Below are 24,099 nucleotides of genomic sequence, written 5' to 3' on the forward strand. Positions count from 1 at the left end.
TGCCTCGATGGTGTGGTCGTTTCAGCCGATGCCCCGCTTGAGGAGGAGTGTTGTATCCGGAGAGGGTGGCTGACCGGGAGCTTTGGTCGTCAGCGTGTGAGGCATGTCAGTCTCCTGGGCAGGAGGTCTCAGGGGCACTGTGGGCATGCGGTAGGTGGGTAGACTGCAAAGGGGTAGCCCCTTGATGGGGGGTCGGACGACTCACCGCTAGACTTGGTCTGCGATATCGAGGTTTCCGTCGGGTCGACCGTTTCTTTCTTCCCGCCATTTTAGCTTTGCTGTTGCCCCGCACGGGAGCAGCGGGTCTCTGCTCGGCCCCTTCTTGAATTGCTGCTGGTGGGGTCTCCACTTCTGTGCCTCCTCGCTGGTATATTTTAGCCCAAAAGGTGGAGAACAGGAGCTCCAGCCTTTCTTCCAGGGGGGGCAGCGGGGCGCATTTAAGAGGGTTACTTGTGGTGACCACCATGATTGTTGGTGCTGTGTCGGCTTTGTGGGGCAGTCACCGCTGCGGTTTTGCCGCTGTGTTTCAGGCTTCAGTTGCCGGGATGACCCTCACCGGCAGGGGGGGGAGGGAGTTTACCAGGGAGACCTCCAGGTGAGTGGCTGCTGTCGGCGTAGGGATCGGCCGCCTCCCTCGCTTCGTCAGAGTAGGCCTCTGGTAGGCCTCAGGTCTATCCCCGGTTAGGAGCTTCCGATTTCAGTCAGGTTGCTTGGCGCTTAGCTCTGCAGTCGTAGGGCTCCCTTCTCCAGGTTGCCTAACGGTCGATTAGCTGGGTTTTTACCACGGTTTTGACTGATTCAGAGCGTTTTTGCACGGAGCTCATCCCATGTGCAACCGCTCAGCATAGCCGCTTAGCTCCGCCCCCCTAGTTGTTTTTATTTTTTGACCTAACATATAAATGTAAAGAAATAATAGGTGCTTTTTACACAGAAGCTATAGGCAATACTGAATGTATCAGCGTGGCAGTAAACAACTGCAGAACAATAGGAAGAAAAAAAACCTTTAAAAATATCTAATAATAATAACAACAAAGTATTTAACCAGGAAAGGTACATTCAGATTACTCTGGTTTTCAAGTACGTCCTGGGGATGTTACCTTAGCCCAACATCCAGGGGTTGTTCTAATAAAAAAATAAAAAAAATAAAAACTTAGCTTAACATCACCATAACACATGGTTTGAGTGGGAAGTAAAACGTCTGTACTATTTCAGAACCTCATCTATAGTATTCCATAAACAACAAGTCCTACGTCTGAGGTTTGATGCCCTCTTTACTCTATGCAATTTTTGTTTTAGAAAACAATGTTGTGTCTTTTAGAAAAAAGGCCAGCGAGATACATAAAAGGGAAGACACATACCATCCATAAGGATAAAGGCTAAGAGAGTTCATTTTTGGTTTCATTTCCAAGAAAAACATCCAAGAATAGCACTGACTGCAGGGAATCTGTAAATTATGTTTTATTATTTCGCTTTCATTACAAGGGAATATTACATTAACTCATCTTCAAAGCAGCAAAGTGGACCCAAAATGTGTCAGTAGACTATCGTGCAGAGGGGGAGTTAGGGAGGGGTTGGACATCTCTGTAGGCCATGTAACAAGTTTGAATATTGTTTGATAAAATGAACAGATGGGTGGGAGGGAATAATTCTATTAGGCAGCCGGAGACAGCCAAACTGTAAACCAACGACAGAAGACGTGATGAACCCACCAATGTGAAAAGGGGTGAAGAGCATTCACGTGTTCAAAGGAATGCCATATTTTTTTTCAAAGAGTAGTAAATTAATTTGTACCACTATAAACTTTCCATCTTCCTTAAGAGAGGCAGTGTATTAAATTAGAATGGAGGGAGGGGGAAGTGTATTAGATTGTGGGGAGGAATGGGAGACAGTGTATTAAACAAGAGTGGAGGGAGGAGGGCAGTGTATTAGATGGGGGGGAGCGGGTACAGTGTAATTTTAGTTTGTGTTGGTCTAGGTCAAACTTAATTTGGCCCTGTGTTATCTGGCCTTTGAGTGTGACATGCTTGACCTACAGGAAGTTTGTCTACCCTCTCTTTCCAACATGTGCTATATTATTTACAGAGGGCACTGGGGCATGATGCCACTTCCTGGTACACTTGGTCTAATACAGTGAAGAGAACAAAGACAATCTCATGTATAGCTGGTTGGACTGCCTAGGATCGAACCCCACTCGAAAAAGAAAGTAACAGCGATGAATATGTAGCCCAAACCTATGTAAGATCCCAGGATAATAGACTGCCTTCCAATGTGTGCTAAAACATAATAGCATAAATAAAAATATGGTTTAGATAAATTCTTAATCAGGGTGGCCATTTGCAAAGGACTATAATGCCCACGGAAGAAGCATATTTGGGAAGACTTCTGAATTTAGGTCTCAGTAACAGTTACTGTTACTCAACCAGAAACACGGGTATATGATTTATTAGAAGAGTTTCTGGAATTGTTTTAAAAAAAAAAAAAAAAAAATTGGGGGGAAATGATTTATAATGCACATTTTTTTTTGATAATTGTAATGTATGGTTTGCTACTACAAAATGATTTAATTTTCTTTTTTCAAAACATTCATGGTTTGAGGTATAATGTTTTTAATTATGGCCTAGCTATGCAGATCTTGCAACACTGTGTCAATTATTCGGTGAAATACATACGAGTTTCTCATTTTCACTTGGCCGACTCTTGGCTATGATATGACAAAGACTTGGGAAGGGCTGGGTTGAACATTTTCAGAGAAACACAGAAGAGAAACTCAGCATGCAAAAGCAAAGAATAAAGATCTTGAATAACGATAGGTGAAGAATGAACTACCACTGGGATATCCGAGCCGTTCACACACACACACACACACACACAATAGCTACATCTACATACAAACGCAAAATATTCATGCTATTAATATTGCTTTGTAGAATATATTTTTTTAAGCTACAGAAAAGGTTGCCACAATGTTAATACTGATAATATTGAACTATCACTATTGCATAAAACAATGAAAGCCAAATAGAACTTGTCGTGGCCCTTTTTCCAAGTTTTGTGCGGTTATCTTTTTGATTTATATAAAAGATTTCACAAATAACATCACAATCCAGTTTGGTTCTGGTACAGGCAGTGCACAGAACGAGAAGAAACAGAAACACTACTTAATTTCTATTCTTCTACCGTCTCCGAAAATAAGACCAGATCTCATATTAGTTCCCCCCACCCCCGAAAACACACAAGGCCTTTTGGGGGATTTCTTATTTAAGGGAAAACCGGTAGCATGCATGTGCTAGAAAGCCGGTCTATGTTCGGGGGAATTCCGCCGAACATAGATCAGTTCTGTAGGGAATGGAATAACGCAAATTTTTGTTTGGGGAACATTCCCTTAACATAGATTGGCGAACAAGAGACTAGCGACTCGGGCTTATTTTTAAGTTGGGTTTATATTACGAGCATCCCCTGAGATAAGTTAGGGTTTATTTTTTGGGGGATGTCTTATTTTCGGGTAAACACAGTATGTATGCTTTCTCTATGCTGACTGACAGATGCAAAGACCAGAGCTTATAACAATGATTGACAGGGATTACAAATGAAGGCACCTAGTTGCCGGATATAAGAAGTTGTTAATTTTAACGTTTTGTGTTTTTCACAATTCGCAAACACACATAATTACTAATGAAGTTACCTAATAATGAATATTTTTGCATGTAGCACTAGTTGTAAATTATGAATCAAATGGCAAGTTGTTAAAGAACCTTTAAAATAAAGCAAATACATCCACAAAATAGAAACTATTTTAGCAAGTTTATTTTTTTTCTGTATGTTATTTTCTCACTGTACATTTCATCCAGTATGTCCCACCTAATGTTAAATTGTCCTTTCGGATACAGTTACTATCTGAAATTATAAGGTGTCGAAAGTTGAGAGGCCGTGCCCTATGTTGAGGTGCCCTCAGTGCCTTCTCTTCCTGTACGACCAACTTGCAACTACTTGCTTTTAGTCTACCTATTGTACAGTGCTGTGGAATTTGTTGGAGCTTTATAAATAATATTAAAAATAATGCACTAATTACAATACAAATCTCACCCTTGTTAATCTATAACCAGAGACGTAACTAGAAACCACAGGGGCCACCGTGCAAAAATTGCCCTAGCCCCCCCCCATACACATACACACAGACACATACATACACATACAGACACACACACACACAGATGTACATACATATAGAACATACCTTTCTTGCTTGATACATTTTATCACTGTGCTTACACTTATATCTGTATTTATGGAATCACTATGAACACCTACTATTTACTGTGACATTTTCTGTGCAAATATAATTTTTTCCCTAGTGTAAATATTATATAAATCTTTCATGTTTGTGGTTAATATGTGAAGAAGAAAAACATTGAATCGTTATAATTTTACACAAGCATTGTAATGTACTTCTATGATTAATTCTCAACACTTTTAAGAATATACCCAGGACATATTTGAAAATTAATCTGAATTATAATCCTTTTGTTTAAAACCACTCTTAAAATACAAGTAAAAAAACAAAACAAGACAATTTAAAGTGTTCACATTACACACACAGACATATAATAATATTATATATATATATATATATATATATATATATATATATATAAAATAAAAAGTAAATATATATTCTTATATGTGTTTTTTGTTTTTTTTATAGATGTTCTTATATTGTCTGCAATCATAAATAAAACTGATAACATTTGTTTTTTATATTACATTTTTTCCCCCAAAGGGACTCAAAGTGCTTTTGTTGTATCTTTAGAATGAACCAAGTCAGTAGATGTCAATAATGAAGCAAGAATGGTACATTTAGCCTTATTAAGAGATTTTGAGTATGTAACACGTTACAAATATACCTTTACGTATAAATCTGATTATGTACAGGAATATGTAACAATACAATTATAGGACATCGTGTTTATGAATTCATACTTGTTTTTGAACTCACAGGTTAGCAATTCAGAATATCCTGGCACTTTATAAGCAATAATATTTTTTAGTATTAAATCATAATTTCTGAAGTCATTTTCATGTACTTTGCAATTGGGTATATTGAATAAAACTGAAGAAAGCAAACAAACTAAAATCCCACATAAATTTCCAATTAAAGTTTGTGAAGATATCTTTATATGCTATTGTCATGTAAACATATTTTTTTTTTTAGCAAGGCATTATTCAAACAAGTTAAATGCGAGAATTATATTAATGAATTTCTGAATACTCATTGATATATGGCTGTAGAAAAACAAACAAAATAAACAAACGCCGAAACATGTTTCTTTTCAACAGAGAACGCACCTTTGCTGCAACATACGTCTTAGTCTTTGAGTCTATCTAGTAAATCAAATTAAATGAACACTGTTTAAAACGGTTTACTTTTTTTTTTTTTTTTTTTTTTTTTTTAAACTTCACAGCAGCTCTGAGAATGAATTTATGAAAGCAGAAGTGGAAAGAAAAGAATAACAAAATAAAAGAGAAAAAAACTAAACAAAAAAAACAAGTTTTCCCCTGCTATCAGCAACTGCCACGAACAAAACCCCCTCCAATATTTTTCTGTTTTCCTAAGATGTGAGCTTTAATATTCTGTTTTTTTTTCCATGAGATGATATAGAACGATACAGTACTCACAGGAAACCGCAAACACCTCACTTTTTTTCAGTTTTAGCCCCCCATCATCCCTAGATAGGGAAATATTTAGGAAATATTATATGTGCTCTCTTCTGAGAACAACTTGCTTCTTTTTGTTTCCATTTTATCAGTATTCACGCGATAGCAGGAACAAGGAGAGAGAAGGGAATAGGCATGCCTTATCTTTACGGATAAGTGATTGCATTAGCTTACAAATATAAGTTTCTATTAAGTGCAGAACTGCTTTGAAAGGTCGGAGAAGGAAAAAAAAAAAACAACACTTTTTTTTATCTTTCATTTTTTTCCCCCTTGTTTTATACTCGACAGACGCTTCGTTGTTCAAACCACTTGTATGATTTCTTTTAATTTTTTTTTTTATTTTGAAGACGCATTCATGCAGCGTTATTTAAAATGGTCGTAATTCCGACGTCCATTAAGAGAGCTGCTAATCTTCATTTAATAAGACTTAATGCTTTAGGCAACTCGGAAAAAGAAAATATAAAAGTAAAATCTAGCCAGCGGAAAGATGGGGTGAAATAAAAATTCTACCTTTGTTAACAAAATGGCATCAAGGAGATGGTTCTGTGGTGGGGAAGGTTACTCCTTGGTCAGAAAACCTCCCTAGAGATGTCATGGAGACTCTCCTAACCTTTTTTCGATCCATATAAATAAACAGCCAAGCATGGAGAGCCTTGAACCCTACGCCTGCTGTTTACGTAACCCTTGAACTGCGAAAGACATCAATCCCACACTTATTAAAGCAAGGCCTGAGCTATCCTGGATGGCTTTCCCTTAGACCCCTGGCTCCCCAGCATATTTACAACCAAGCAGGGGTCAGAGAAAGTTCTGATGGGGCATGTCCTATAAATAAAAAAATGTTAAAAATTATCTGATGGGGAAAAAAGAGCAGTCTTAGGATAAACTCAGACAGCTTTAATTAGAGAGACTTGCCTAGACTAAAGTATCAATATACAGGTCATGTTATTCAGCCTGCTGTAGGAGACACTTATCTGCTGAGTCGCTGAGATGAGAGTGCTCGTGTTGTGAAGTTATTGTAACCTGTAGGAGTCTCGCTGTTTGCACTGCAGTCTGATACTCCAGTAAAACCCTAATACAATAGAAACGATGTACCATGTAGCCAACTGGGCTTTTATCACAATGAATGACTTACAGAAGTGCCATTGTCGCTGCTGAATGAAAGAAATAATTAAGGGCCTTAATTGGAATGGATGCTAACATTTTTTTATTGTGGCGTGGCAGATCTGGGTTCTAAGTATGTTGTCAACAGATGTGCTGACTCTGAAAGGGTTAAATAGAACACTTCCAATAGTGTTGATCCTAAGGTAATCACTTAGGCAGGATAAACATAAAGCACTGAACATTTTTATTTATGTTGCAGCCTTATTCTACAACTGTTTAAATACATTTTCCACATCAATCTACACTCAAGACCCCATAATGACAATACTACCATTAGGTTTGTGAAACCACTGCAAATGTATTGAACAGAAAAAAATGCAAATATCACATTGGCATAAGTCTTCAGACCCATAACTTTTAGTTGCAGCACCGTTGGCAGCAAATACAGCCTCAAGTCATTTTGGGTATGATGCAACAAGCTTTGCACACCTGGATTTGGGTACTTTCTGCAGATTCACTCCAGCTCTGTCAGGCTGAATGGGGACCATCAGTGGACAGCTATTTTCAGGTCTCTCTAGAGATGTTTAATTGGGTTCAAGTCTGGGCTCTGGCTGGGCCACTCAATGACATTCACAAAGTGGTCCCTAACCCACATATGTTGTCTTGTCTGTGTGTTTAGGTCAATACCCTGTTAGAAGGTGAATCTTCTGCCCAGTCTGATATCCTGGGCGCTCTGTACTAGGATTTCATTACGTACATCTCAGTATTTTGCTGTGCCCATTTTTTCTTACACTGTGACCAGTTTCCCAGTCCCTGCCACTGAATAATACTCCATAACAGGGCTCAAAATGTAGCCATGCAGAGCAGAAATTCACACCTGTTTGGTGTACTATGGCTTGCAGGGACATGCCTGGCTTGTAGCATAGGACTTTAAATGTTAAGCCCTGCTTCCAAAGTATGATGCTACCACCATGATGCTTCACCATTGAGAAGTATTGCGCAGGGGATGAGCGGTACCTGGTTTCCCCCAGACATGACATTTTGAGTGGATGCCAACCATGAATATTGTTTCCCACATTCTCAGTCTGGCCAGCCTGCCACTAAAGCCAGATCGGTGAAGTGGTGCAATGATGGCTGTACTTCTGCCAATTTCTCCCATCACCACACAAGATCTCTGGAGCTCACCAGAGTGACCACCGAGTGATCTCTCTTACCAAAGCCTTTCCCGCCAATAGCTCAGTTTGGCTGAGGGGTAACCAGCTCTAGGAAGAGGCCTGTTTTTAACCAACATCTCCCATTTAAGAATTATGATGGCCAATGTGGTCTTGGGATCTTTCAATTCAGCAATATTTTTGTAGCCTTCCCTAGATCTGTGCCTTGACACAATCCTGTCTATGACCTCTGCAGGTAGTTCCTTTGACCTCATGGCTTGGTGTTTGCTCTGACATGCAGTTACAGCTGTGAGACCTTAAATAGACAGGTGTGAGCCCTTCCAAATAATGTCCAATCAATTGATTTTCCACAGGTGCACATCAAAGTGTAGAAACATCTCAAAAGTTATCCAGAAAAATTAATTGCATATGAGCTAAATTTCATGTGTCATAGCAAAGGGTATGAATACCTATGTAATTTTGATATTTTATTTTTCTTTAATAAATCAGCAACGTTTTCGGGGGCGGGGCCTGAGAGCCAAGATGGCCGGACTTCAAATGAGCTTTTTCAGCCTGAAACTATTTACGAAGCAGTTTCACACAATCTGGGTGCCGACAAGCACTGAGTGGGAACGCGAGGATTACCAAGCTGACCTGCATCACCAGGATCTCGAGCAGTCTGGTTATAAGGCCTAGCATCTCTCACAGCCTGGCACCTGGGGGAGGCGGGACCAGCTCTTAATGGAATCCACCTTGCAGCCCCGCAACTCCCCCCCCCCCCCCCCGACTGGTGGGGGATATCCCGGCTCATGCTGGGGACACTTAACGATCCTCAACAGAGAGATCACACGATGGGCAATAGACTACATGGCGCGCCCAAGATGGCCGCCGCACTGCAGGCTTCGCGTTCACAGGAGAGCTCCACTATTTTGACTTGGATGGAGCATTTTGAGGCTCAATTTGATAAGCTCTGTCAAGAATTTTGGGAACGAATCTCTAGCAAACCACGTATTCCTGCACAGCCTGAAAAGCCTACAAATCGAGCTACTTCACTGCAGTAACAACCCCTCCTGGGCTCGGGGCCCGCATTGAGGAATCTCCGACCAGCCGCCCACACACCTACACGGTTGCTCGACCCTAACTGACGCCTCTGGCGAAGATACCTGCTGAGAAGAGGATAAAAGTCCACAGACAAGCAGTGATGGCTGCCTTACAGACCTGGAGTCTGGGGGGTGAAGCACACTGGACTCACCTTGGTAAGCAACACACGCATGGCGCACGGCCCTTTCTCATTACAGCATGGGGACAAGCGACAACATAATGCCAGGTGTGGCCTGTGTGTGGTGTGGGATAGCTCTTTGGGGCTTGAGGCTCTGCTTAACCTAAGTCAACCCTGCTCATAATGCAGGATTCCTATATTTCTCTGTTTGGCAACAGGCACATAGTGGCATCACAACCCGTTTGCTCAATACAGCATATTTTCTTATTTAGTTTTGCTTAATGTTATACTTAGCTTTTTGATCATTCCTACTCATGCTCTTACCACATAAATGTCTGGAAGTACTATCTGCTTACAAGCATGTACTCCACTCATTATCTAAAAATATTTAAATAGCCTGTATGTTTTACACCCTTTGACGTACTGTCTCTCAACACGTTAGAACTCGCACGTTACATAAAAATGCTGTTATTCGCACATTATTTAATTTAGTTCTTGGATACTATGTCTTCGTAACATAAGCATGTTTCACAACCTACTTTAATACCTTCCTCACCATGTCTATGACTTTGCATAGCTTAGTATATCTTTCACACTAGTTAATCTAGACATGTTCTGCTTACCTGTCTACAGTACATTGAAAAATTGTGCAGTATACTCGATTGCCTTGTAACTATTATGCTTTGTCCAGTTAATTGTCTTGCCAATGCTGTTGGGGCATTGTAAGACTGTCTGTTAATCATATGGAGGAAAGGCAAGCAGTGACACGTTGCAAGACGGCAGGGTAGAGGTCTGGGGAGGAGAGATATAACTGGGTGTCATCAGCGTACAGGGTTAGTGGAATACAAATGAGGAAATAAGTTTGCCAAGAGAGGCAGTATAAAGAGAAAATAGAAGGGGACCAAGGACGGAGCCTTGGGGGACTCCAACTGAGACAGGACGAAGGGATGAGGTATCATTAGAAAAGGAGACACTGAATGAGCGTTGGTAGAGATAAGAGTGATTGAAGAGTTTGAAGAAGGAGAGCATGATCAATGGTGTCAAAGGCAGCAGAGAGGTCAAGAAGAATTAGTATGGAGTAGTGGCCTTTCGATTTAGCTGCGATTACTTTATAAGTAACTTTAATAAGAGCAGTCTCAGTAGAATGGAGGGGGCGGAAGCCAGGTTGAAGAGGGTCAAGGAGAGAGTTGGAATTGAGGAAGTGAGACATACAGGTAAACACAAGTCCAGAAGCTTTGAGGAAAAAGGGAGCAGGGATATGGGACGGTAGTTAGAGGGAGTGGACGGGTCGAGGGATGGATTTTTCAGGATAGGTATTACAGTAGCATGTTTAAGGTCAGCAGGGACAATGCCAGAAGAGAGAGAACAGTTGAAGATGTGTGTTAAGGAAGGCACAAGACAAGGGGAGAGAAATCAGATAAGGTGAGACAGGACAGGATCAAGCGGGCAAGTGGTGGGGGCGAGAGGAAAGGAGAACAGCCACCTCTTGATCAGTAGCAGGGGAGAAAGTATGAAGGGTAGGAAAGGCATGATCTACGTGTGGTTAAGAAAGGCAGCATGCGGGGAATTATTTTCTTAGCTGTTCAATCTTGTCGTTAAAGTAGCATGCAAAGCTCTCAGCTGAAAGGTTAGTTTGAGGGGTTGCCACAGCAGGGCCAAGAAAAGAGTTAAAGGTGTCAAAGAGATGCCTGGGATTGCGGGAGCATGAAAGTATGACTGTTTGGAAAGGGCTGCGCTGTATGAACATAATATGAATCTATAATGGAGAAAGTCCGACTAGGTGTGAGACTTCCTCCAGGAGCTTCAGCACAACAGGAGCATCTTTGCAGGTAGCGTGTTGATTTAGTGGGCCACGGCTGGGGGCGTGTCCTCCTCGAGGTGTATGTTTGGAGCTGGGCTGCAGCGTTCAAGGCAGAGATGGGGGTAGTTTTTGGGTGGAGATGGCCAGTGTGGGACAGGTGAGGAAAGGGATGGGTAGGAGTTGTGAATCAATATCAGTTGACAGCTGCTGGAGGTCAATAGAATTTGGGTTCCTCCTTGAGGGGGGTTAGGCTTAGGTTGTTGGGTGAGGGGGTACTCTAGGACAAATGATAAGAGGTGGTGGTCAGAAAGAGAAAATGGAGTGTTGGAGATATTAGACACTGTACATGCTTAAGAGAAAATGAGGTTGAGGGTATTGCCAACTACATGGGTGGGAGAATTAGCCCACAGCGATAGCCCAAGGGAGGAAGTAATTTAAAGTAGTTCAGAGGCTGCTGAGGTCAGGGGTGGGTTAATAGGAATATTGAAGTACCCGAGAATTAGGGATGGTATGTTAGAGGAGAGGAAAAAGGGTAGCCAGGCAGCAAAGTGGTCAAGGAAGAGGAAAGGGGAACCAGGGGGGAGATGAAAAACAGCAATGTTAGCAGAGAAGGGTAAGCGAATTTAGTGAATTTCAAAAGAGGAGAGTGAGAGGGAAGTGGGGGTGGGTAGAATTTTGAAGGAGCAGTGGGGTGAAAGGAGAAACCCTACACCGTCTCCTTTACTGTCAGACTGTCTTGGGTTGTGCGTAAACGGTAGACCACCGTGGGATAATGAGGCAGGGGTAGCTGTGTCAGAAAGAGAGAGACAAGTTTCAGTTAAAGCAAGAAAGTTAGGGGAGCGTGAGGGAGATATGGGATATTGCTTGGGGCTGGAGTTCAAAAGAACACTTGATGACAGAGAGGCAAAGATATGTCAGGGCATACACCCAACTTTATATGTCAGGTCCTGTCCTCCAAACTCATGAACAGTGTGCTTCTGATTCTCTCCAGGATGTCATAGCAGAAGCAAAAGCAGAAATAAGCATATGCTGCATAATCAAACATTCAATGAATCCCGCCATGGTAATAGAGGGGTGTGCATTCATGTTCTGATCCACAGCACCCCTTTCTGACAGTCACCTGGTGGACATCACCCACTACCCATAAGTGGCCTGGTGAAGCACAATACTACTAATATTTCTATTTATAGGCACCTGCATTAAGAAGCAGCTACCCGATTTAAAATTACGGTATATATATATATATATACTAAAATCCACCTGCCCCCTCTGCGAGTTGTGGAGATCTGGCTGGGGCGGAAGAGGCCCACATTTAGGGCAGCCCCCCTAGCAACCTATGGTTGTAAAGAAGACAAGTCTATTTTACAATATTTAGATTACTCCCTTGTACAAATTAATACAGGGTTACAGTATTAAGATGTTAGTTACTTCAGGAGTATTTGATTGTGGTCAGTGAATTTGTACATTACATTGTATTACAATTTATTGGGTCCTGAACATATAGAACACCGCACCCTACCATCAAACCTGCAATGTCCAACATGCAAGAGCAGTTTGATAATTCTCCTAAAATCACATGACTAGTATTTATTTTTCTTCAATAATTGAATCTGTTTAACATCCCACAGTAAACAAGCAAGTCTCTTATAATCACCGAGCGGGGAGTTGTAGGGAAACTTCTGGGATTCATAGCCCCAAATTGCTTTCTTCATGACATTTTTTATTGCATCTGGGAGAATGCTGCAGGACAAAGTCAATGTATAGAATCAGATTAACTATTTCCTGAAATTATCTCAATTGCTGCCATTAACACCACAGCCTAATATGGACTGTTTTTCTTTGAAACGGTTGGCTGGGGAACGAACAACAAGTCTCACCAGGAAGTACAGTGCACGTGGGACATGGACTTTGGTCTGAAAATGGCAGGTGTAGGAACACGGGACACGTTTTAAACATGTGGCATGATCTCGGGAATCCAGAAGGCCATGCACCTGGCAAATTATGTCATGACCTTAGCTTGTAGAAAATATTATTCACAGGGGATCGACTTGTTGTTCTCATTACCACTTCAAAGTTTCCAGACTTTCATAAAGCCATTTATCAATAGTGACAATTATAGAACAGAGCTATTCTTAAGTGTTGGTATAAAAGAGTGGATAGCAGGCCAGAACTTGGCAGACTCTCCACCCTGAGGGCATTGTATATAGTGCAAAATAAAAACAACAACAAAAGAAAGCAAACATTTCCAGCCATTCCGATTATTAGTGTATTGAGAGTATTTGAGCTGGCACATTTTAGCGCACATACGGCTGTTACTGTAATAAAATGGCCATATGGGGGTAAAAATAATTTATATGTCAGGCTTGGCACTCCATGTAACTAGTAAAAAAAAAAAAAAAAATTGAGACTAAAATACAAACATACAAATTACTAACATTAGTTAGCTATGTGTCTGTAAACAATTCTCAGCAGTGACACAACTGCTTGATTTTTTTTCTCCTTTAAAAGACGCTGATATTTGGTGATGTGGAGTCACGTACAGCACCATTCAGCCTTTGTACATACCTTTGCACATTTCATTAAAATATGTTGGCACATTACAAATCGACAACAAAATTAATTTAGTATTCAATTATAGAAATTAATACAGAAAGGGTCTGTCTGCCCTTCATTGTTCAGGGCAACCTCTGGTGCACTTATGCAAACAGAGATCCAATATATCTTCTTAAAGGTAATATGATGTTTTTGTATTAAGCTGATAACAGGGGTCACTGCTGACAGTTTGCTTGAACTTTCCCTTTTAAATCCAGAGCAGAGGGAATATCTATTTGGTTTTTTCAATCAATAGCGTTAAATGACTGCCGCCAGAGAAGTGGTTCTAGAACTCTGAGAGATGATGTCCACGAGCTAGTTCAACAACCCTCTAATGAAGTTATCTTCTTTTGTGTCATACTATCTTAACTCCGCGGCAAAAGACAATTTGTACAACCAGATTCTGCCTGGGAAGCATTTGATCCCTCTTGCCGCCATAACATCCATCTTACTTACCCCATGGAGTCTTTACAATAAGGCACTTCCGTACAAGAGAAGAAATCCTTCACGCTGCTACAATGTGTATTATGGTCGTATAATTTGGTTCGCTGCACATTTGCAATTTAATCATTCGGTTTCTTGCTTGCGCCAGTAAAACTATTTTAAAACCTGGATTAAAGGAGCTGTAAAAGTCAATTCATCTGACTGTGTAACTCTTTAGAAGCCTATTATCCAGAGGATTGCATGATTAGTTAGACTGCCATCAGACGCGGAGATAAAAAAATTGATCCGAACAATAGAGTAAGAACATTGCAGTGACAGAGCAATTTCATCAAGTCTGTTTGCGTGGGAATTGATTACGTTATCAGACAAAATTATGGTTAAAGCTTTCAAAAAATATGCACATATGTAAAGCAATGTCAATGCCAACTGTAGGGACAGGATTTTGAAGGGTTAAAACTAAGAATCTATGGTTAACTGCAAAACAGGTATAAGGAGAAAATAGATAAATCAAAGATGGCTGTACAGATGCCAGATCATAAGAAAAACATGAGGCTGGCATGTTGTTGTTGGCATGCTGGTTTGCCAATAATTGGAATAACGCTTTCTTGGTGATTTGGTGGTTTGCTTGTTTTTAAACTAGTTTGTATTAAGTGTGAAATGTCAGAACAAACATAGCACCCCATGGTAAGCACATACACATATTTGAGATTGTGTTTGTTTGTTTTTTAGAAGCAGAAGAAATGTCTAAGATTAAAAGAACACTCCTAGCACCATAACCATAACAGCCTGCTGTAGTTTCTATGGAGCCATGAGGGCCCCGGAGCCCTCCAACTGTATGTAGTCAAACTCAGCTCCACTACATCCAACAGAGAACATGAAATTCCTGCAACGGGCTTAGTTCACAGAAAGACCTTCTGTCTTTTTGTCGGATGTAGTATAGATGTTGGGCAGTATATGGCCGACCACAGGTAAGAAGTCAAACCATTCTAAAATGGTCTCAATTTGGACTTATGGCATTTGTCTTCTCTGGCATCCTGTTTCTAAGGACTACAAAGAAAGGTTGCATGTTTTAAAGGACCACTCTAGGCACCCAGACCACTTCAGCTTAATGAAGTGGTCTGGGTGCCAGGTCCAGCTAGGGTTAACCCATTTCTTTATAAAGATACAGAGAAACTGCTATGTATAAAGTTCAGAGAAACTGCTATGTTTATAAATTGGTTAAGCCTTCCCCCAAATCCTCTAGTGGCTGTCTCACTGACAGCCGCTAGAGGCGCTTGCGTGATTCTCACTGTGAAAATCACAGTGAGAGCACGCAAGCGTCCATAGGAAAGCATTGTAAATGCTTTCCTATGCGACCGGCTGAATGCGCGCGCAGCTCTTGCTGCGCGTGCGCATTCAGCCGACGGGGTGGAACGGAGGAGGATCGGAGGCAGAGAGCTCCCCGCCCAGCGCTGGAAAAAGGTAAGTTTTACCCCTTTTCCCCTTTCCAGAGCCGGGCGGAAGGGGGACCCTGAGGGTGGGGGCACCCTCAGGGCACTATAGTGCCAGGAAAACGAGTATGTTTTCCTGGCACTATAGTGGTCCTTTAAGGGTAGAGGAAATATGCCAGAGGAAATGGAGAGAGAGATAATTTTAGTGAGAGGCAGAGCAAGAGAAGGAGACAAATTATCATTTATATAGTGCAAACATATTCCACAGCGCTTTAAAATATTATAAAGGGAAACATTAAAGGGAAACATTTAACAATAGATGAGACAATTACAAAATGTTACAGGAACAATAGGTTGATGAAGACCCTGTTGGAAAGCGCTTACAATCTAGAAGAGTTGTGGTATAAGAACACAACATGAAGGGCAGCATGGGGGATTGCAACCAAGCGACAGGCTGGGAAGTAGCAGATTTGAAAGGTGTGGAGTGTGGCCCTTTAAGAGAGATCGAGAGAAAAGTATGTGAAGTTACCATTACAAGCCAGAGGTAAATCTAAAGACTAGCCTAGGGTTTCCATTGTTCCAGATCCAGCAGGATAGTGTAAATTCTGGAACCCTTTCCTGCCAAGTTTAAATCTAGTCTCATTATTTTGTATTTGCACTGCCCAAGGCCAGTGGCGAGCATTTCTGCAAACACAATGGGGTACCTGAGATTCAGTGCACATAGGAATCTTAGTTGGTTCCCTTTTAAGGCTGTCTGCTCCCTCCTAGTCAGCCACCAATAATGTTTGTTCTGTCATTGGCAGTACCCCACTCTGGTCCATCATCCTCTCACAAATGTCTTATCTCACAAAGGCCTCAATTTAAAAGACATTCCAAATGATTCAATTGTGTTAGAAAAACATTCTAAAAAAATGTATCTACAGAATTCACCATTAAAGTCTATGGGTATTTTTGTAGAGTATTCATTTAGAATTTTTTTTTTTTTTTTTAAACAAAGTATTGAATTGAGGCCAATATTATGGTATTAGAAGACATGCATGCTTTGTAAACCAATACTAAACATTTATTCTACATAATCTATAGAACAGGAGAGATAAAGGCTCACACATTTTAAATTACACAAAAAATACAACAAGAAAACAAAATAAAAGCTTTCAGAGTTGCGTTTACATACATCTTCCATCTTCTTGGATGTGTTTTCTTTTTCAACTTCTTGGCAGAACACAGTATTGTTTTGCATGTCCAAATATATTTGTCTGTTTGTGTAACCAGGAAACAAATGAAGAAGCGAGAGGTCCATCTGACATCACTGTAAATGATTAGCACATTCTAACCAGAGCTGGGAGCTCTCAAGGTTTGACACAATGGCAAATGTTTATTCAAGTGTTTGTAATAAAATAAGTGAGAATGAGTGGAGCAATTGCCATGAATTCCAGTAGAATATTTATGCTAATTGCACGGGTTTCTTTGGTGAATGCACCATTTTTAGAATTCTTGCCTACCTTTCAATATGTGAAATGTTTATAAATTTCCACCTAGAGGTATTTGCTCCAGTCTGACTGGGCAGATACTTGTGTGAATAGGTACAATCTCAGAGTGAATTGACCAGGTCACAAATTAAATAAGACAATTTTCATGTTAACAGAATAAATGCCTCTGTAGTTCATACAAAGGTATTGATAGTTGGGAAGTGTAACGAAAATATACCCCAACACGCAGGATACAGCTAAACAGAAGACAACACAGAGGGGAAATACGTCTACCGGACCTTAGAGTGGCCGGACTCTACGTATATAGGAGAAGTACAGAGTCAGGAACGATCCGAGGTCAAGGGCACAAAGAGACAGTGTAAACTAGGACTAGCCGGGGTCTGGTACACAGTAAACAGCAAGCCGGCAAACAGAACAGATAAGGATAAAGAGATAACGTAGTCAGAAAACAAAGCCAAGGTCAAGTACGAAGGAACACAACAGAATACAACAAGCGCTAAAGGGAACTGAAACAGAAACCACGATAGGGCAAGGAACTAAGGGAAAAAGGTGAGTATATATAACTAAACACCTATTTTGATTGGCCCCTGTCATATCCACGCCCCCAAAAGGTAAGTGTATGGGGAGTGTGGCATGACAGGGACCAATGGGAGGCCTTTTCCAATTTAGGCTCCCACTGTCCCTTTAAGAGCGCGCCCGAGACCCGCGGCGCGCTCTTAGAGTCAGGCGGGACACGTGACCGCTTCCTCGCGGTCACTGCCCGCCTTCCTGTTCCAGCCGTCGGATGAGCCGCTACAGGAAGAAGCACTAATAAAATCTTAACAAAGCCTCTCTGGGCCTAGATGGTCTTTTCTTCAAGGGGGGATTGGTGCTTTACATCACCCACTCTCTTCCTGGTTACACCATTTTCAGTTGAAATTCCACACTACTTGTAAACTCTGCCCTTCAACTCAAATTTGCTCCGTGTATGTAGCAGTACATCTAGTATGAAGCTCCTTTGTGTTTATAGAGTACATTAAAATCTTCTTGGTGGACTTTCAAAAGGTTAACATAATGAAGAATCCAACAATTAATTATTAAGGAAGACTCTAGGTCTGAAAATCACTCTGTAAGACTTAGAGTCTTATTAACAAAATAAATAATGGAACATAATTACAAATATGAGGCACCAATAGACAAATTGTTCAAATTAGTGATTTTCCCAGTCAGCATGTCTGCCCTAAAACGTTCCCTTCTTAATTCTCCACAATTCCCAGCTAAAAGGTCCAAGAGCCATAAACACTACATCACCCTGCAAGAGCTATGGTTCCATAAGTCTTTAGATGTCTTCCCACAGTACGTAATCAAATCAATTTTAAACGGCTTGACACTTACCTGGGTGCACCACTAACCGGACCTGCTCTTCAGATATAGCCAAAGCGGTAGTTCACCATCCACATTATATATCTCAATTGAATTAATTGGCTCAGCATCAGCTATCACTGGCCACTAATTTCCATCCAAAGTTGTACTTCAGCTTTAATGATATCTGACGATGGGGACAGAATGAAGGTGCCATTGGAAGTCTCAAACCATTAAAAATGGGATTGGGATGGAGGTAGGAGATTCCTGGCACCATAACCACTATAGCAGGATGTAGTGGTTAATGGTGCTTTGACCTCTTTAAGTGAACAGGCCTCATTAGTGACTTTGTAGAACTGCCACAATCATGTGGTATGTATGGAAATATGAAGACTTACCCCATGTTGCTATGCAAAACTACAGAAGCCAATATAATAGATGAAACATAAACAAGATATTAAAGAGGAAAAAATAGCAGTACCAACTTTGCAAGTAGATACCAAACAAAAACATATGTTTCCAGACTGGAAATGAGCCTTCAATAAGTTGCATTAGTCGGAGGGGGGAAAAAATCACATCCTCTTAAAGACAGCAGGCCCCTATTTTGCATTTACAAGGTCATGAAACATACAGTAACACTTGGTAAAAAGAGGAAATGCCTATACTCTAATTCTCCGAGAAGACCACAAACATATTCAACGTGTGCAGATTAAACCTTCTATGGTATCCTTAGCGATCAAAGAGTCAGAGAAAAAGGTTCACTTAAATTCTTTATGGAAGTAATCGGAGGGGTAAGACAGACTGAAAGTTTTGTGGGATGAAGGAATCCGATCAGTTGCTTTTAATGAAATTAAATAAAAAAAGAAGAGAGAAAAAAAGAGAAAACCACAAACAGGATGCGGGCACATTAAGAAAGCAATGTTGACCTGACAATGGAATGTGAACTATAGTTCACATGAGCTGTGTCATTGTATGCCCCCTCCCAATCTTGTTTTAACTGTTAGAACAGCATGGAAAGGTTGGGTTCTCCCCCTGAAAATAAATACGAGGCAAAGAAAATCAAAACAGAGTCTGACTATGCCTTTCTGTTAGTCTAAACTTCCCCTCTATGACCCCCAAACATTATGTGGTATCTCCAGTGATTAAAGCAGGAGATCTTCTCAAGTCTATAAAATCACTTGGTGGTTCTCTGTAGGAGTCCCTGCCTTGAGAGGAGCTACAGCATTTTCTGATTATTTAGGGGTAGATTTTGGGAGAAATTCATAACTTGAGTAGAAATCTGGGTGAAATTCATAACTTGATTTTCCAAAGTCTAGATATGAGATGCTAATGCTGGTTTGATTTGAATAAGATCTAATTCTTCTGATAGGCTTCATATTACTTAGTACAGCCTGAACTTGGCTCTACACAGAGGTCGAACAGAGTCACCATCAGTAATTGTGGGTACTGTTTTTTTAAGCCTATTAAAATCTAGCTAAATTCTTCAGTTTCACATTTTAATGAAGTTCATGAGAAATACTTATTTGTGTTACAAACAAAAAAACATTTGTATTAATGATTAGAGCATTTATTTTGATGATATGATACAAAGCAGTTTTTATATAAGATTATATATAAATTATAAATAAAAATAGGTTTGTAAAACATTGGGTAAAAGGAAAAGCAATACTTTAACACAATTGTCAAATCACAACATTGTTCTCTTTCAAAATCCTTACAGGGATGCTAAAAGCACCAGAACAAGCACCATTCTCCTTGCATAGGACATGGTTCTACAAAAACTGCAAAGGCTACAAGACCATTCATGATGAGTGTTAACGCACAGCATGCGGACCTGCTACATTTCACATTCTCAAATAACTTAATGACAGTTCCTGTATTGAATAGAAAACAAGAATAAAGTCGTTTGAATTGCTAATGAAATCGGTTTTCAGACGCATCTTGGTCACTGCGGTAGCTGCAGAGCCAGGGCAGAATATCATCAAAATATATTTAAAAAGTGGGGTCAACTCCCAACTGGAGTGTCTTTTTAAATAGACCTGTACAGCTTATTACAAAATTTGAGCAATTGGTGAATTAATTGATAACTGTCTGAATAGTATGAATAGTCACCCTACATGCAGTATGAAACTTGCGTACGTGGAATGTGTTCTCATATTGCTCCAGTATAGTGTGACTGTCTCACAAGTTTTGATATTTCGGCTGATTATCTAAATAAATTTAAATTACAGTTAAATAATGATTATGGGCTTTAATTTGAGGGTATTCACTTCCAATTCAGAGGAAGTGTTTAGGACATACAGCTCATTAATATATAGCCACCTCTTTTTCATGGGACCAAAAGTAATTGGACAATTGACTCAAAAGCTGTTTCATGGACAGGTGTGGGCTATTCCTTCGTTATTTCTTTATAAATTAAGCAGGCAAAATGGGCATTCACATTTGGAAGCGGTTACTGTGAACCCGCAACATGCGGTCAAAGGAGCTCTCAATGTAAGTGAAACAGGCCATCCAAGGAGATAGCAGGAACATTATGAATGGCCAAATCAACAGTTTAGTACATTATGAGAAAAAAAAAGAAAACACTGATGAGCTGTTCAACACACAAAGGTATGGATGTTCACGGAAAACAACAGTGGTGGATGACTGTAGGATCCTTTCCATTGTAAAGAAAAACTCCATTACGACATCCAGCCAAGTAAAGAACATTCTCACGGAGGTAGGCATATTATTATCCAAGATACAGCAAATATAAAAGATAGGATAAGTACTAAGAAAGCAATTAATATAAACAGTGAAATAAGCTGCAAACACTTAAATAAGCTGCAACACCTTACTAAGAAGAAGTAAAAGAATACAAAGTTCAAAAAATAGGTTGCGCTGAATGCTTTGTTTATTAAGTCCAATAAAACAAATATTTGGATGATCCGGGCTTGTGCGTGTTTTAATATTGTTTTTAAGCATCCACATTTACTTGGCTTACACCTATTTTATAGTGCAGACCATTCATTATACTTTTTATAGTTTTTTTTTTTTTATTGTTCTTGGCACATTTAAAACTCCTGAAGTATCTGCTCTACATCAAATCCCTGGCAAGGACTGCCTTAAGTAGAATCTACTCAACATTATATTCTTGGTGGGGTCATTCCACTCAAGCGCTTTCTATTGCACAGTGTTACTGCTCTACTAAATGTGAGTAAATTATCATTTTTATTTTTTCCTGTTTTTAGTTTTACTCAGTAAGCACTATTGTTAGCTTTTTATGTTTTACTTTTTTATCCACCAGTGGGGATTATACAGCTATTTTACTCAGAGCTGGTCTGTAACTCTAACAAATGTGAGTATGATCCCACATATCCTTATTCTACAGGGATCATACTCACATTTGTATTATTTGTATTTGACTATCTGCACTATCATTGGTTATTTTCGGTTTTGTTACATATTCTCATCACCAACAGAATCTTGGCGTATTCCAACCCAGGATCTTCCAAAGAATTGTTTTATTGGACTTAATACACACAGTATTCAGCACAACCTGTTTTTTTGAGTTTTATATAATTATCCAAGTCTACCACAAAGAAAAGACTTTACGAGAGCAAATACAGTGTATTTACCACAAGTTGCAAATCATTCGTAAGCCTCAAGAATAGAAAGGGCAGATTAGACTAATTAGATTAGATCTAATGGCATTGGGTCACTAGTGCTTATTGATGATGTGACAGAAGCAGCTGGATGCATTCTTAAGTTTATAGGGATATATTGTCTTCTCAGATTCAGCAAAGTTGATTGGACGGTGCTTTACAGATGGGCAATGATCAAAAAAATACTGTGAAAGCAACCCAAGAGGTTTTTAAGGCAAAAAAGTGGAATATTATGCAATGACCGAGTCAATCACCTGATTTCAACCTGATTGTGCTTGTATTCCGCTTGGTGAAGACAAAACCTAAGGGGAAACACCCAAGAACAAACAACAACTGAAGACAGCTGCAGTAAAAGACTGGAAAGTATCACAAAGGAGTATACCCAGAATTTGCTGATGTCCATTCGTTCCAGGCTCCAAGCAGTTACTGCCTGCAAATGATTCTCGAAAAGTTAACATTTTATTTATGACTATGTTAATTTGTCCAATTACATTTGACCCCCTGAAATAACAGGAGTGTGTATTTAAATGGTTGCAATTCCTAAACGTTTTATACAATATTTTTACTCAACCACCTGAATTAAAGCTGCATTGTGTTTGTTTCATTTCAAATCCACTGTGGTAGCTTACATAGCCCAAATTATGAAAATTGTGTCTGTGTAAATAGTAAATAAAAAATACTGTGTAAATAGTATTTTACCAAATAGTAAAAGGAATACAGGAATAAACGACCACTATATACCTCCCCGCCCCCCCCTCCGATCGCTTTTAACCCCTTAAGGACACATGACATGTGTGACATGTCATGATTCCCTTTTAATTCCAGAAGTTTGGTCCTTAAGGGGTTAAAAAGGTTTTGAAAATTACCTTTTCTCCCACATTGTGCCGGTCTCAACAGTCTTGATGATCTCAGCAAATTCAATGGTGCGTGGCACCAATCAGCATCCCCTCATAGAGATGCACTGAATCAACGCATCTCTATGGAGACACTGAAAGCCAGTGACTGCCACCAGAGGTGTTACTAGGCAGAGGCGGCTCTCTAATTAGGCGGTTTAGGCGGCCGCCTAAGGCCTCGCGCTGGCTGGGGCCTCGCGGCCGCCTAAACCACCTGAGGGCAGACTGACATGTCGGGTCCTTGGTCAGTGGCCACCGCAGACACTGGTCTGCAGCTCCGCAGTGAGCAGAGCTGCAGACCATGTGTCTCGCGAGAACTGGCCATTTAGAGCGTTGCCATGGGTTACCACGGCAACGCTCTGACATCTTGCGAGATTACATGGTCTGCAGCTCTGCGCAGCTGCAGATCGGAAATGATGGCCACCGGACCACCAGAAAGCCCAATGGACCACCAGGCAGCCCACACTGGACCCCCAGGGAGCCCACTGGACCACCAGGGAAGAAAGGGTATGTTGTTTCCCCCCTCTCCTCATCAGACCCCCCTCTTTCTCACATCACATCACCCCCCCATCAACCCCCGTCACTATCACCCCCCTCACTATCAACCCCTCTCACCACCCTCAGCATTACCCCCCTCCCTCAGGATCACCCCCCCTCACTATCACCCCTCCACACCACCCTCAGCATTACCCCCCCTCCCTCAGGATCACCCCCCTCACTATCACCCCTCCACACCACCCTCAGCATTACCCCCGTCACCATCACCTCCCCACCACCCTCAGCATCACCCCCCCCCTCACCACCCTCAGCATCACCCCCTCACTATCACCCCCCCTCACCACCCTCTGCATTACCCTCCCTCAGCATCACCCCCCAACCACCCTCAGAATTACCCACCTACCTCAGCATTACCCCCCTCACCATCACCCCCCTTCCTCAGCATCACCCCTCCCACCACCCTCAGCATTACCCTCCCTCGGGCAACACCCCCCTCCCTCAGCATCATCTCCCACCACCCTCAGCATTTCCCCCCTCTCTCACCATCACTCCCTCCCTCAGCATTATCCCCCACCACCCTCAGCATTACCCCCCTCTCTCACCATCACCCCCCTCCCTCAGCATCACCCCCCACCCCCACCCTCACCCCCTCCTTCAGCATTACCCCCCCTCCCCCATCACCCTCAGCATTACCCCATCCCTCAGGATCACCCCCCTCACTATCACCTTACCTCACCACCCTCAGCATTATCCCCCCTCACCATCACCCTCTTCCTCAGCATC

General features: G+C 41.1%; 1 protein-coding gene across 1 annotated transcript in view; it reads right to left on the reverse strand.

Annotated features, from left to right (window-relative positions):
* EEFSEC (eukaryotic elongation factor, selenocysteine-tRNA specific) overlaps positions 1–24,099 on the reverse strand; it is a 182,378-nt gene that overhangs the window by 25,757 nt on the left and 132,522 nt on the right. The gene's annotated exons all lie outside the window — the stretch shown is intronic.

The sequence above is a fragment of the Pelobates fuscus genome, chromosome 7, assembly GCF_036172605.1.
Source record: "Pelobates fuscus isolate aPelFus1 chromosome 7, aPelFus1.pri, whole genome shotgun sequence".
Lineage (NCBI taxonomy): Eukaryota > Metazoa > Chordata > Amphibia > Anura > Pelobatidae > Pelobates > Pelobates fuscus.